This window comes from Rhipicephalus sanguineus, chromosome 5 (assembly GCF_013339695.2).
Source record: "Rhipicephalus sanguineus isolate Rsan-2018 chromosome 5, BIME_Rsan_1.4, whole genome shotgun sequence".
Lineage (NCBI taxonomy): Eukaryota > Metazoa > Arthropoda > Arachnida > Ixodida > Ixodidae > Rhipicephalus > Rhipicephalus sanguineus.
Genome location: NC_051180.1, coordinates 156,092,415 through 156,108,302, shown reverse-complemented (window position 1 = coordinate 156,108,302; position 15,888 = coordinate 156,092,415).

Below are 15,888 nucleotides of genomic sequence, written 5' to 3'. Positions count from 1 at the left end.
TTGTGGCCTCAGGAAAGCCCTTATCACCGGCAATCGCAAACAGAGCGGGTAACCGCTTCTCGTTTAAAGCTAAACTGCGTACGGCCATCCTTCTCCCCCTTTCTTTTTCCGAGCGCGAGCTCGCTATGGCTGGCTGTATTTTATCTTGACCCCAATTAAAACCAGCGGCGCCCCCAGTGTCTCCGCTGTGGCGCATCTGTGCGTGCGCGACAACTCATGCTGCCGCGGTGGTAAGCGCCGCAGCTTGAAGGCCGGTTTGCGCCGCCGCCGCTGCAGTCGCCAACGGCGCACAGACGGGTCCCCTACGTGACGTCATTCCTTATTAGCATGCACGCATGCGTCGCAGTAGAAATGATTGTGCCTTAGGGACGAGAACGTCGGCGATGGAACAAGCAAAACCATTTTGAAAGACTATATCAATCGAAATTCCTGATCGCGGAAGAAGTTTTAGTTCAAGATGATGTACATATCAAAGGAACCTCCTTTCGAAGCCTGGTGTTTGAAATATATGGGCAGGCATCGAGAGAAAACCTCACAGAAGTAGTCGTTTTTCACGCCAAAACCTGAAAAAAAAAAGAAGATAATAAAGAGACGCCGACATTATACGGCTCACCAGGGGTGACGCATGCATGACCTAAGAAGAACCAAATTAGGGTTTTTTTCATGAGTTGAGAAAATCTAAGATGCACATGTATAGATGGTGGTATTTTTTATTTGAATTGGTCTTTATTTTTTATTCTTCTTTTAATATTTCATTTTTATTTTATAATTATTTTTGCATCTCATATAGTTGTTTTATGTTAGGAGGCGCCGCTATTGCGGACGGACAACTCATGTACGCTGTTCCCGCGTTTTTCACTCGCAGTGACACTTCTAACGCTTAAACATTAAAACGCGGTACTTGTCGGCATGACCTCCGAGACCAGACGGCGCCCGCGGTGTGGTGACAGATCTCTGGTGCGCCTTGTTGGGTCTTACGTCATAGCTGAACTTCAAGGGATGTTCAGAACGAAATTACACAAGTACGAGCCCTTCATCTCCGCCAAGGTTGCTTCAGGACGTGGTATAAACTATCTCAGTCGACCTCCATTATCGACGTCACACACACACGCACGCCAGCACACACACGCAAGCATACGACGCTGAGCTATTGCAGATTCAAATTCGTCGCTATGCACCATTTCTTTGTGTCTGCCGTGCGCAGCTCATATTAACGACTGAAAATCACCCAGTATTCTGCTGAGCAACAGGCCTTCCATAGGTTAGGCCGCCTCGCATTCGTTCGATTAGATCACCCTAATTTCCGACGGTCCGCGTTTCATTTACCCTGCTTTGTAATGCGTCTGCATGGATTCACTGCCGACGGTAGAGGCTAAGCTCAGCTGCCCTCCACATGTAATCGTATGTACACGTGATACGAGAGGACCCGGTTCGATATGATCGGTTCACTAGGGTAGAACATGATGGCGGTGTTTCAACGCCGTGCCTGAATTGAACGAGCAAACGTAATTTGTCATCTATTTTGCCGAAACACGAAACGGCATACGCGCAATGCATACTTATTTTTGGCCCACTGGACTTGTAAGACCTCATTATCATAACTGCGACCGTTAGCGAAAGCGAAGCTGACATTTATTCAATAACACCAGACTGCACAAGTTGACTGAGCTGCTCATTTCAGCAGCACTGCGAAAGGCAGTGCGCATTTGCCTATTATTGACGTTCCAGTACATGCAGCATTTCAAACGATGCCTCTGGTCCTAGAATGACACAATGTCTGAATGCTTCGTTGCATGCATAATATTTTAATATCTCGTGGTCTCCCTCTTCGTAACCATTATTGCATATTTGGAAACATTGTATTGCTTCTTGGTATTTATAACATTGTTCTCTGTTTTTCTTGTCTCTCCAACCTGTAATTCCTGATGAACCTGAAGGTATAATAAATAAAATAGTAAAAGAATAGATATATCATTTCTCCCGTGAATATTTTTGTTCCAGACAGGTAATAAGTTTAACCTTCCTTGTCACCGCAACAAAAGCAGTGATTATACTGCACATACAGGGGCATTCATTTTCTTGAGTAACAAACTTGTAATTCTAAGGTAGGCGGCTTTCGCATACTTTTTTAATTTTTTTTTTACATTAAAGACATATATTACAATTAAAAAACTGGTTTCCATTCATTAGAGCTGTGGCTTTTAGGCGTGTTCGCAAGGAACTCAGTGTCTGGAAATAATAATAATATCTGGGGTTTTACGTGCCAAAACCACGATACGGTTATGAGGCACCTCGTAGTGGAGAGCTCCGGAAATTTTGACCATCCGGTGTTCTTTAACGTGCACTGACATCGCACAGTACACGGGACTCTAGCATTTCGCCTCCATCGAAATGCGACTGCCTTGGCCGGGATCGAACCCGGGACCTTTGGATCAGCAGCCGAGCACGATAACCGCTACACCACCGTGGCGGACTGCTTTGCTGGGGAAACGCAGCTCAGAAAGATCAGGACGAATGCAACACGGTACAGCGCACGTCCTGAGTGCCGCGTTTCCTTCGTACTCGTCTTTTTGCGGTGTTTCCCCAGCTAAGATCGTCGACTACCCTTGCACGAGTTCGCTCGCTCGTAGAAAACACAATGAGCGGGACGTTGCTATTGGTTTGGACTTTATACGGAGCCTCACGGCAACGGCGACGCAAAAATGCGCCTGGAGTGCCCCTATATTTGCTATCGCAACAAAAGAACGACGACGTCAACTCGCCCACCTATCCATCCACGACTTGTCCTATTATGTATTACGGGCGGTAAACTAATTTTGATTCTAAGAATTCTGACGTTGCGTTCAGTGGTAAGGTTTGAAAGGCAGCAAACACTGTGCTAATCACTGCATCACATGGATTTATAGGAACACATAGGAACCATCGCAAATCTTGTTCCTTGCTTGTGTATCCTGTCTAGTTGCGCTACTTGAGATGGTTTCTATTAGGGTGTGCGAATAGTGAAATTTCATGCCGAATCGAATTTGAATCGAATATCAAATAGTATCGAAGCGTGCACGGCCAGTTACGGCAAAGCAAAGGAAACATGAAGAATGCTACAGCGTGGTGACAAGTTTGTTACGTGCTTGTTCAGGGAGCTTTTTTTTTTTTTCAACTTTTATGAGTATGGGCGCGCAACCATGTTGATAGAAGGGCCGCCATTCCGGTTAGCCGCGCCACTATTAACCTCTTGGGTAACAGAGAGGGGCACGGTAGCTAGTTTTTTTTTTTTTTCGTATAGTCATACAATACGGCTCATCTGACAACTGTCACGTTATTGTGCTCCATCGCCGTGGGTGCTCTGGGTCCAAAAATCTTCGGCCGCACTTTCACAGCAGCGTTTCGATTGAGCGCCGGAACGACGGGAGTTTCTGAACGAGTGGTGCAGTGCAGCAGTGGCGACTGCGCAGCGTGATAAAATTTGCACATGTCATGCCAATCCCCAAGGGTTTCGCGGGCCAAAGTCGGGACGTTTTACGGCACTTGCGGCATATGCGACCGAACTATGCATGAAGTCCGTACCTTCGTTTCAGAAGCGAAGTTGAGAAGGCCTTGACAGCTTTCTCGTGTTTCCTTTTTTTTTTACGTGCTGAAATGACATAATCTCCTGTAAAGTAAACATTTGCATGTTTTTTAACCAGGGAATTGGTAAAGTTTTAATGAAAGGCCTACTTTAACGACGTTAGCGTTAGTTTTAGCTACTGCACCTTCACTAAGTTGCACCATTGGCCTTTGTCGCGTTTTAGATATATATTCGTCCTGTCAAATTATTCGAAAGTTCGAATACCAGCTATTTGAAAGTAGAATCGAATTATTCTATTAGGTAGTATTCGATTCGAATTAGAAACTCGAATATTCGCACACCCCTAGTTTCTATGTCAAAACACCAACTCGCCCAATAGTCAGCTCTTCTATAGGAACACGATAGGCTGGTTTCTTGCAAATCAGGTTATTGTATAACCAACATACTTAACACACATGTCCTGACACTCAGCAAGTACAGTAATTGAGTATTGTCTTTAATGTAGTAGCAGGCTCGATGTACATCACTGAAGCCGACCTCGCCACCTTTTCTTGCTATTAAAGTTAGCTCTCTCTCTCTTTCTCTCTCTAATGCTTACCTGATAGCAATGGCGAGATAAATAAAATTAAGAAAGAAAAACGGAGGTTACATCAGGAAGGTTGCCGAATGCTTAATGAGAGAAGCTTAAATCCGCATGCCTAATGATGTGAATTCATCAAGTGTACCAGTAATTAAAAAAATCGTTGACTAGGGTTCGCGTACAATCCCATGTAAATGACGCACGAACAGTAATGCAATATACCCCACATAGGTTAAGGGGTTCAGGAATGCACATCTTTTCTTTTTGGCTCGAGCTTGCGAAAGAAAAACGAGCGCCTGACATCTACAGAAGTGTGTGTGCGTGTGCGTGTGTGTGTGCGTGCGTGTGTGTTGTGCCTGCGCGTCTCCGCAAATACTTGGCGGCTTAATGCATTGGAACACGCATGGAACTCATTCAACTGGTGTCGTGGTCGCGATAACTGTCTTCGATAGAACTCTTATTTACATCCTTTAGATGCATCTCAATCACTGTATTCTTTCCAATGCCGCGTACCTAGATTTCCGCATTAACTCACGATTAAGTGGACTTTCTGGCATCATTTAAGTGCGGAGCACCTTAGGGGTCCGGGCTGTCGTACGCTGTCGTCCCATGTAGCTTGGCGTCACGCAGGCAAAACCACGTAGAGCGTAGCCATGTATAGCATAACCACGTACAGTATAGGTAAAGTTTTACTGTAATATAGTTAAGGGGGCGGAAAAGGGAAGTAAGACTGAGGAGGACTGATTCGAGGGTGAGCAGGAGGGAAAAGAGGAAGGGAAAGGGTAAAGGCCAGCCATGTATGTATAGTATGATGTAGTGAGGGTGCGTGAGAGGGAAGTGAGGGTGAAGAGAAGCGAAAGGAGGAGGAGAGAGAGTAAATTATAGCACAGCTATGTGTGGCATCACGCATGCAAAACCATCTATAGCTCAGGCATATATAGCATAGCCATGTATAGTAAGTATAGCAAGGGGGGCGGGAAAGAGAAGTTAGAGTGAGGAGGATGGAAAGGAGGAGAAGGGTTAAGCATAACATACCCGCGTGCGGTATAGTATGGGTAAGGAAGAGAGGGTGAGGAGGAGAGATGTGAGAGTGAGGAGGAAGGAAAGAAGTACGGGGTGAAGCATAGCATAGCCATGTGTAGCACAGTATAGCAAAGGGAGGAAAAAAGAAGAGAGGGTGAGGAGGAGAGATGTGAGAGTGAGGAGGAAGGAAAGAAGTACGGGGTGAAGCATAGCATAGCCATGTGTAGCACAGTATAGCAAAGGGAGGAAAAAAGAAGAGAGGGTGAGGAGGAGAGATGTGAGAGTGAGGAGGAAGGAAAGAAGTACGGGGTGAAGCATAGCATAGCCATGTGTAGCACAGTATAGCAAAGGGAGGAAAACAGAAGTGAGGGTGAGGAGGAGTAATGTAAGGGTGAAGAGGAGGGAAGGGTACACCATAGCATATCTGTGTATATTATGGTATAGCTTGGGGGAAAGGGAAGTGAGTGTGAGCACTAATGTGATGGTAATGAGGAAAAGGAGGAGGGGGAAGGTAGAGAAAATTATAGCCGTGTGTAGTACAGTGTAGCAAGGGGGTGGGAAAGTGAAGTGAGGGTGATGAGGAGGAAAAGGAGGCGAGGAAGGGTAAGGCACGGCATACCCGGGAATAGTGATAATATAGCCAGGAGGTGGTAAAGGGCAGTGAGGGTGAAGAGGAAGGAAAGGAGGACGGGTCGAGCATAGCATAACCATGCGTAGTACAGTGTAGCAAGGGGTGGGAAAGAGAAGTTAGGATGAGGAGTGCTGTGAGGGTGAGGAAAAGGGGAAGTAGGAGGGGGAAGGTAAACCACAGCATAGCCATGTGTAGTAAAGTATAGCAAGGGGAACGGGAAGTTATGGTGATGAGTGATGGGAGGGTCAGAAGGAGGGAAAGGAGGAGGGAAAGGAGGAGGAGGGTATAGAATAGCATAGTCGTGTATAGTACAGTATAGCAAGGGGTAGGAAAGGGAACCGAGTATGAGGAGGAAAGATGTGAATGTGTTGAGGATAGAAAGAAGGAGGGGGACGGGAAAACATTGCATAGCAGTGTATTGTAGGGTACAGAAAATGGGTGGGAAAGTGAAGTGAGGGTGAGAAGGAGAGATGTGAGGGTCAGGATGAAGGAAAGGAGGAGGGGTAGGATAAAGCATAGCTCTTCTATAGCTTGTATAGTATAGTAGGGCATAGGATTTGGAATGGAAAGTGAGGGTGAAGAGGAGTGATGTCAAGGAAAATGCAGCCGCCGCGGGATGTCAGGGTGAGAAGTCGGAAACGAGGAGGGGAAGGGTAGAACATAGCATAGCGGCGTGCAGTAGTGTATTGCAAGGGGGTGAGGAAGGGGAGTTAGGGTGATGGGAAAGGAAGCAGGAGGGGAGGGTATAGCATTGCATAGCCGTGTACTGTATAGTATAGCAAGCGGTGAAAAGAGAATTAATGGTCAAGAGGAGGGAAAGTTGGAGAGTAGACGACAACGCTGCATTACAAATAAAGGTTTGCTTTCCCGCCACGGACGCCGAGGAGGTTGCATGTTTATAACGCCAGCGTCCGTTTGCCCAGCGTGCCGTGCCAGCGTGCCCAGCGTGCCAGCGTGCCGTGAACGCGAGCGCCGCTGAAGCACAGGCGAATCACGGCTCCGCACCTCCTACAGCTTTCACGTCGGGTGCAACTGGATACAATTTTTACAACTGGATGCAATACGGATCAAGGAGATGCGGGAGGCGGTCAGAAGCTCAACTAGTGTTGACAATGAAACCGCTTATTTATTATGACCCATCGCTACGCACTAATATGTAAAGGTGTCAAGACATGATAAAGTGCTGCATCTGCTCCACAAGACACACTGTTTGTATTTATAAATTGTCATTTTCCGATAATGAAATCAAATCTAGCAGCTTGCTTACTGTAGGTACTCTGTATGGCACGCGCGAATGTATCTACATCACGACTCCACGGGCCTTTCAGGTGAATTTTCGCTATAACGACCAAAAAATCGCTTGCCTACTGTCATTGCCTCGTCGGCCAAAAAAAGCAAAAAAAAAGTATTTCATTGTATGTAGTTGGAACAGAGAAATGCATTGAATGCGAGAAATAGTTTTAAAAATTGTTGTTCTTTGAAGGCATTTTTTTTGAAGATTGACGGCACGTCAGCAACAGCGAGCGCACGTGGTGTTGCTGCTGCTTAAAACGTCCACTGATATACCTTCCTTCGCGCATCATTTTGCTCTAAATGGCTCACGAACTACGTGCACAACACTTGAAAACGCTCGTGCAAACGCCCATAATTACATAAAAAAAAGGGCGACCGTTGAAGCGAAACACATATTCCTCTTGGCACACTGACGTTGTTAGTCTTCTGAATCCATTTCCTCCGGCTGCACATTTAGCTCAGATGCATTGCAGAAAGATCTCCATTCCTTGCGTGCTTGGGTCATCTCAGAACGGATGCAATATTATAAAAGTGCGCGTGTTATAATTCTGATGTATTGGACTGGCTCTCAGCGAAGACAATGCAAAAAAAAAAGAAAGAAATCTGAAGCCCTTGCCCTATCGGAAAAATGGGGACAAGCGAAGCTTTGCGTCTGCGTGCCTTACGTACTTTTTTTCTTCCTTTGTTCCTTTCTTTCTTTCCTTCGCATTGCACAATGCTCCCTCCTAACTGTTTCTTTTCTCCATGTCGGGAATAGACCTCTCCCTGTGTGTAAACAGTGTGACGTCACTGCGAGTACCCCATCCACAAGCTTCACCGTAGGAGCAGGCGCTAGTTGGCATAAAAGTTCCGCAGACGGGATCTTTCTGCAAAGCAACGCTGCGTGTGTCTGCATTCCTTCGATAAGTTTCTGCAAATTGCTATTTTCTGAAATCAGAGCTGTTAAAAAGCACAGTCACTACCTATAATGCACGATTCTGTTATGTCAGCATACGGTGATTTGCTCGTCGTAGACGACAGCCATAAAAACAAAGATCTTGTGCTCTTCGAAAGCGAACGTCTTACATCTTCACTATGACTGGTGTTTGGAGAAATATTTGCATGGCATGGATGTGAAGGTATACTCAATTTCCGTTGCGACATCTGCACTGCTATTTTAAACGGTGTACAGCATTGGCGGTAACATGGTTTTGAGTTGCTGTGCGCGATGTCGCGGATTAGATTCTCACTCACGGCGCAAAATTCTGATCGAAGATGAATGGAAAAATAATAATAATATTAATAATTAAGAAGGAAAGACTCGTTGCCGTGCTTTCGGCTGAGGTTAACGATTCACCGTGAAAATTAAAGCAGAGTTCTCCCCTACGGCGTTCCTATAACGCACTGAGCAGTTTTGCGATGTTAAACACGATATTTTAATTATATACATTCTCTTCCGCGGCCACTTCGCTGTATTTGATGCTTACAACGCGTTTGCATATTTACTTTGCTGCTTTAGGCTTGATACACGAACTCGTAATGCGCACTGTAACTTAACAAAGATCGAGCCATAAAGGTAAGCTAATAAGAATATGACAAACAAATACCTCCACTGTTTCCATTAACACGTATGAGATCTCCGGTAAAGCGCGATACCTTTAATGGGATTGCGTATTCGCCGTGGCGAAGCGTGCATGCAACTTGGGAAATGCTAAAACACGCTGGGAGCTCATGCGTAGTCATACCTTTAATCCCGGAGATTATGCACATTTTTTCTGCTCACATAGCTAACGCAGGGAACGCACTCGCAGATCATCGTGTCAAATTTATTTTTACCTTCACTACAATGTCGAATCCTGATGTTCCGTCGACAGCCGGTCACTTCGGCTGGCCCGTTAGACACAACGCGAGCCAATGTTTTCGCAAACAAGTTGCATCGTTATTCACACAGGACACACCACACACAATATTGACAGTTTCACCGTCCGTTAGAGTAAGCTAATATCGTCGCTGCCTTTCAACGCACACCACACGCCACAATAAACGCGGTACATTGTCGAAGACGATGCCGCTGTTCCTCGCGCAGATCGCCGACGACGCATAGAAATAGCATGTTACCGGCGCCCCTCGCTCGCCGACACCGGATTTTTCGCGTAAGGCGCCGCTACTGGAATTTGTGAGTTATAAAAGCTTCGCTTAATAATATAACTCAGTGAAACTCCTTCGAGCAGCAGCTTACTGCTCACGCTCTACGCACTCGCAGTCGCCGCTGGCAGCTGCGGCTGCTAGCGATCGGGCCATCTTTGGAGTCTCTGCAGGCGTGCAGCAACTGTGAACTCCTCCTTCCCGCCGAATATTCGCGTTGGAGAAGGTGCAACGGAAGCACCGAGTCACAGCCGCAACGCACTCGCTCGGTTCCACCCGTCAGGTGATTAACACGCGGTCTTCAAGCGTTCCGTCGGCCGGTCCGCGGGCCCCCCGCAATGCGTGCGGCTACGGCCACCGACTTCAGCTGTGGCGGGCCGCACATGGCCGGCTGTACACACCGCGTGCTGTACCTTTAATTAATTACCACTTATCTCCGGCGAGCCATTAGCGACTCCTTTTATCAACAATTAGCTGCACGCTTCCTTTCCCAGCCCGGGTGCCCACCCTACCCCGCAGGACGCGCTGTGCCCGAGCTTCCTAATCTGCTTACCAACACCAGCGCGCCAGCGTACTCGCCCGAAGGCGTCGCGGCCCCCGAACGACGACGAGGTTGTAGGTGTACACGCTCTGTGTATGACGGCACGTGTGATGTGGCGGTGTGTGTGTGCGTGGCGGCGCCAACGGTGACCTGACCGCGAAGTGTGGAAGCGATAATATTGTCCGAGAGAGCGCAGCTTAGGGCGGGCGTACAAGCGCGTGTCTGTAACGCCGGTGTAGACAAAAGGAGGGCGTTGCGAACACTGGCTGCGTTTCGTCGATTCGGGCGCAGCGAAGTATATCGTATGGAAGCTCTACATAGCGATGTGGGTACTCCCTTTGGCTGTTTTTCGCCAGGAGCGGCGGTTCATGGCTAAATGCCCCGGTCCTCTGTGCGGACCCTTCATCTCAGCACCTTCTCTCTCGCCTCTTTCCTTACTTCTTCGTTCTAAACATTGTTATTTTTTACCTCACTTTTTTGTTTATTGGAGGCCTCTTCCTCCGTGACCTCTATTAAAGGAGCGGAAACCGATTGAGGATGATTAATGGCTGTTTTAGAACAGGCCCTTATCACCGGACAGTACCTTCTTTCGTTAGCTGGGCCCTCTGGCCGACTTCTGCGGCGTTCCTTTCTGAGAACAGAAGAAAAGAAAGAGTTAACAAAACTCCGGGGAAGAATTGTCGTTTTCATTGTGGAGTACAGTAAAGAAATGAACACTACAGCAGCTCACACGACACGCTTGATTGCTCTAAGGACAGTCTTTTTTTTTTTTCATATTGCCGCCGCTTGATGGTTGCGTATGGTACACTTAATCGGCCGTGCACATCGTGCTGAAGTTAGGTTATAAAACGATGAGCAAAAATTGCCGCGGTTTTCTAAGGAGATGTTTCGTGTGTGCGAAGTCGTGCGGATTGTGATTATGACACGCACGAGTAACGCAACGTTAGTCGACACTAAGCAGTACTGCCGTTACGCTCTTACTCCTGACTGAAAGCACGTAACCTCCTTATAACAGAGTATGCTTCGGAGTTATTTGATTTTCTATTACTGAGCGCTTTCTTACTTCACTTGGCTAGTATTGCCAATATTCAAGTTCACCCTAAAATGGCATTTCTGAAACCGAAAGGCGCTTCCTAAACACAAGCTGACCCATGAAACGACACAAGACCCCATGACCCCATGACACAAGACCCCATGAAACGCTTCGGTTAACTTTTTGCTTGTCTTCGTGATACATAACAAGTAGGAGGCTTTGTCTTAGTTATGACAATCGTTTTGAATGTGGAGTAAGTACAAAGAATAATGTTCAATTAACTTTTCCAGTTTATTGGCACCGATTAAGTGGCCTTCGCAATTAAGATAGTGCTATACGTATCTTACAGGTCTCACACCAATAACAAGAATAGCTATACTTATAAAGAAGTTGGAAAACAATTTCCAGCCTAATATCCTAGAAGAATTACTCCTCGTACGAAAATATAATGCCACGCACCGAAATTAAGCAGCCCATTTCCAAGTTTTCTTAAAAGCATTCACCATTATCATTGTTTGAGTCAGCAGAACGAAGCCGGTTTGCGCTAGTACGGCACTTTGCCGCCAAGCCCCTGCGCGCACGCGCCGTCCCGTTATTGCAGGAACGAGAGCGGCTGCATTGCAGTCTTTAAAATTCGCTATCGGCTCCGTTCCACAAACAAGCCTATCGCTCCCGTACGGTTGATTACCCAGGCGCCCGGTTTTAGAGCGACAGTCTCGTTTCCCGTCTGGGCCCCAAGACGCTCGTCGCGGCATTCTTTAAGTTCCCGCCCGCTAAGCAGGCTACCATCGGCCCTATAGAATCCAGGCAACGAACCTGCCGACGTCGAGCGACGCTCTTCCGGAGACATCTGCAGCGCCGTTCGATCGAATTGCGACCCGAACACCGCCTTGTGGTCCTTCTAATGTTCCGGGCCGCCAAAACTTCCGATCTAATCCATCAGCCTGCGCACGTGAGGAACGCGCACGCAATTCCTGAGGCGTAAGCAGTTTTCTCCCCCCTTCCTTCCTCCACCCCCCATCGGTATCGGGCACCTTCCGCCCTCCAGCACACTATATTCCCCCCTCGTCTCTTTAACCCCCCGCCCCCCCCCCCACTCTGTATCCCTCCACTTACGTTCTCTGCCTCCCCCCCCCCCGCCCCCTCGATCTCTTCCTCATCGCCCACCGCGGAGCACCCTCCTGTTCCAGCATGCACCATCGTACAGTATGACAGCTGGAGTTTTCCTGAACGTATATAGAGGGAAACTGAGAGCGCGACGTGGCTGCTCTGATGTCCTCGTCCCGCCGCGGTCCGGCTCCTGTCCAGCGCACATTACCATTATCGTAAAGACCCCGTGTATACGATTCGTACCGGAACTTAATGGAATGACCGATTCTGCGGGTGGGGGAATCGAAAAACGAAGGGAGACGGAATCGCTTATGAGTGTTCGTGCGCTACTCGAGCGCGTTTAGTCGTTCTGAGTGCTTGGTTTCGTGCTTTGCCTTGTCCTTTTCGTATTTATTATTACATTTTCTTAATTTCCGGGAGCTGTTGCTTTGCTTCAATGCAAGATTATAGTCAAAGAGAAAGAAAGGAAAATTAGGATGACAGACTGCGATTAAGTGACTGATTGACGAGCATGGAGAAGATTTAAATCGTATTGATTGACAAAATGAAAATTACTCGTGCTAAAGCAGTTAAGACGAAACAAAACAGGATTGTCATCGACGCGAAGGATTGTGTCACAGCTCTTCTTTAATCCTCCCCCCCCGCCCCTTCTAATTTCGTCGTCCAACTAAAAACAATTCTCTCATGGAACGTATAAGCAAAGAGAGACGCGTGCACGCGTTGGCAGAGACAGAAGCAATCGCCGTTTCTTTCGTTGCCTTGCTCGCGATGACGTCGAGGGTACGAGAGTGTAATAGACACCAGAGTGGAGTCGACGGCTGATCGTCCTCCCCTGCTCTGCTGCGAGTTGACAGCGTGTTGTACGGCCAGCGCACGGTATCAGGTTGTTTGCTCCGCCCCGATCGGCCAGCTCCCCATGTCCCCGATGGGTGGGTGGGCGCACGGGGGTGCCACGAGATCGGATAGAATGTGCCGAGGAGGGAGACAGATGCAAGCACTGCCTGGCGAAAGCACCGAGAAGTCAAGAACTAATAAGAACGAAAAGCAAGAAAGGAGGTAAAAATCAAGAAGCGCCGGATGACGGCAGCTCGCCCGGAATTTGGCTTCGCTTCCCTATCAATCATTGGCCGCTGGTTTCGGGCGATCGCGTTTCGGAGGCCGACACCCGAGGAGCCTTGTAGAGAGGCGGATCGCGCGGCTATGAATATTCAGAGACGAGCGGAGGGGGCTTAATAGTTTGTCGATACTCGGTGCTCTGCGTCGCCGGCTTGAGTGAGCCCACCGTATTGCGTTATACTCCCGCTCTATGCACATACGCGCCGAGCAGTAAGTAGCGTGAGGCACGAGATAGCCGGCCGGTGATCGCTTTCTGTCCTTGCATGCGACTGCCAGATCAATCGTGATGGATCTCATGTTCTGTCGGGACTGATCAATTCACGGTGTAATCCATTGTTCGCCTGTCGAGAACACGAATCGAAGTCGTGTAGGAAGGGTCGCCGATTGATACGTCACTTCTCTGGGCTGAAACGCAGCCGAATGTACATCAACGACCCGCTCGAGATTGTTTTGCTTCATACGTGCCACGTGTGTATTTGGGAGGTGCGTTGACTTCTTGACGCACTATGCTAAGAGAGATATTCGCTTTCTCTTCGTCCTTTTAAGCTTGCTGCATGAATACTGTGTACATTCCATGCTACTAAATTCAAGCTTTAAAAAATGTGGCTGCAGAAAGCACGTTTTCGGTGATGTCATCTAAATTTTGTAGCGTAGTCTCCGACAGCACCCTATCTCTACTACATTAGTGGACTCAAGTAAGGCCATAAACAAGGATTCCTAGGTGGGCTAATTGGTTCATGAACACTGTGGCACAGCACTGCAAAATACGGGCCACCGAAGCACACTGGACACAGCGCCGACTATCGACATGATTTTTTGTTTTTTTTTTTCTGTTGGAAAGACAGATCTCAAATAGGCGGGAGAACAATAACAAAAAGAAACACTACACTGTGTCCTGTGTGTTTCACTGCCCCGTATTTCGCGCTGTTCTGCCATAATGACGATAAAGGCTATCGGATGTGATAACAATAACCATTTGCTTATGGTTCTCACCCAGAGATTCAAGTTAAGAGCTCAGCGATGTATTGTGATAGAGAGAGGTACACAGAGAGAGAGAGAGAGAGAGAGAGAGAGAGAGAGATGGGCAAGGAGGGGCAGCGGACTTAGCGAATCACGCGTCCTGTTTGCTACGCTGCACTGGGGAAGGGAGACAGGGGCGAAAATAGAGAATTTAGGAGAGAGTGAGCAATATGCGAGCACGAACTTGGGGGAGCACATCAAGCTTACAGGCGGTCGCTCACACCTGTGGACTTTAGGAGCAGAGCTCACGGAATGAAACGCAACAATTTAGTGATGTACGTAACGATGCACGCACTTTCGTTTTCACCGCCTGCACTTATTGTCACGTCGGCGTTATGTTGGCTCGTACATTTACATGAGAGCCAAAGTCACCTTTAGTGACCTCATTCGCAGCGACACGATGCGATTATCTCGAGTAATCACGCATGCTAGTTATTATACTCGAAGATTTGAAGACAAGTTTCACTCCGTGGGCGCTGTACATAGCAACACCTTCGCTGCCTACCGTGTCATCGACGCATTAAGACGTGGTCCAAGAATCCTGGATAGCATTTTCTAATCTAAACGGGTTTTCGTTCGAATTAGCGTCCACTCGTTAACAAAATAGAATGAAAGAGAGTGAAAGAGAGAGACGACTTTACTGAGTGAAATTGGATCTTCCACGGGGAGGTGACGTTTAGGTGGCTTGTGACTGCCACCTCTTGGGATCTTTCCACTGGCCGGAGCTGCGACTTCACGCTGGCGCTGCGGAGCATCTCGACTTGCGAGGCGTCGCGCGAGGTAGCAGTCAGGAGATCAATGCTGGGAGGGGGGGGGGGGGGCTGTGCTCGACGTCCTACGGGGTGCGTGCGAGGTCCTGCGATTGCGCCGCATCTCGTGCAACGTTTGTAGAATACAGACTGACAGAGCATTTTGGCAGTGTGCATTATAATTATTAAACGAAAGTTGTTTTTCATTGGATGTCCGGGAAAGAATGGAATGCGAAACGCGTTATGCGCATTGAGTGCGTTGTGCACGTCAAGTATGAACCGTGCCGGTTATTTTGATTTCTGTTTACTACTTTGCAGATTTCACTTTTCGTGTTGTTGAGCGTTTGGATGCACCTGAACGAAACTGAGGACGTCCCTGCGTCGAAGGAGTCTTACACTCTGCAGATGTTTTTCTTGCATTTTTCTTCTACGAGGTCTTTCCTTATGAGACATTTCGGAGCCGCCTTTCTCCCCCCCCCCCCCCCCACGTCCCCCTCACAATAAAAGGAAACATTTGCTCGAAACACCAGTCGATTATGCGTCTCGCAAATCACTCTGAATTAAGGATCTTTCAACGCGTTTCATTAGTGCCAAGCTGCAGTCGATCAATATCGATTACAGGACTGATTCTTTATCGATCAGTTCTAGGACCGGGAGCAATTATCGAGCGACGCGGAAGGTTGTGATTTAACGCCCACGTTCAAAATCCGAGAGGAAGGAAGGAAGAGAGCGTAAAAAAAAATCCATAGAGACTCCCCGAGAAGCTGCGGAGAGTGTCGTTATAGCAGCGGGTACCAATATAAACCTAATCCCGAATTGCGCAAGTAGTAAAAAAAAAGTAAAAAAAAGCAAGGCAAACTTGGAAGACGAGAGCCGAGGTGACAGGCTCCCTGAGCGGCAGCGGCTGGCGCGGCGCAATCTCCGGCTCGACGATATTTTACCGACCGCGCGGGAGACCTGAATGAGACGACGGAAACAGGTTTCATCCGGCAAGCGGCAACAGCTGCTTTTTTGCCACTGCGGCCCATAATGAAGGTTGGCCGGCGCGCTATTACCTGGCAGCGCGCGCCCGCCCGCGGACACAACTCGCAGCAGGGGCAGATGGG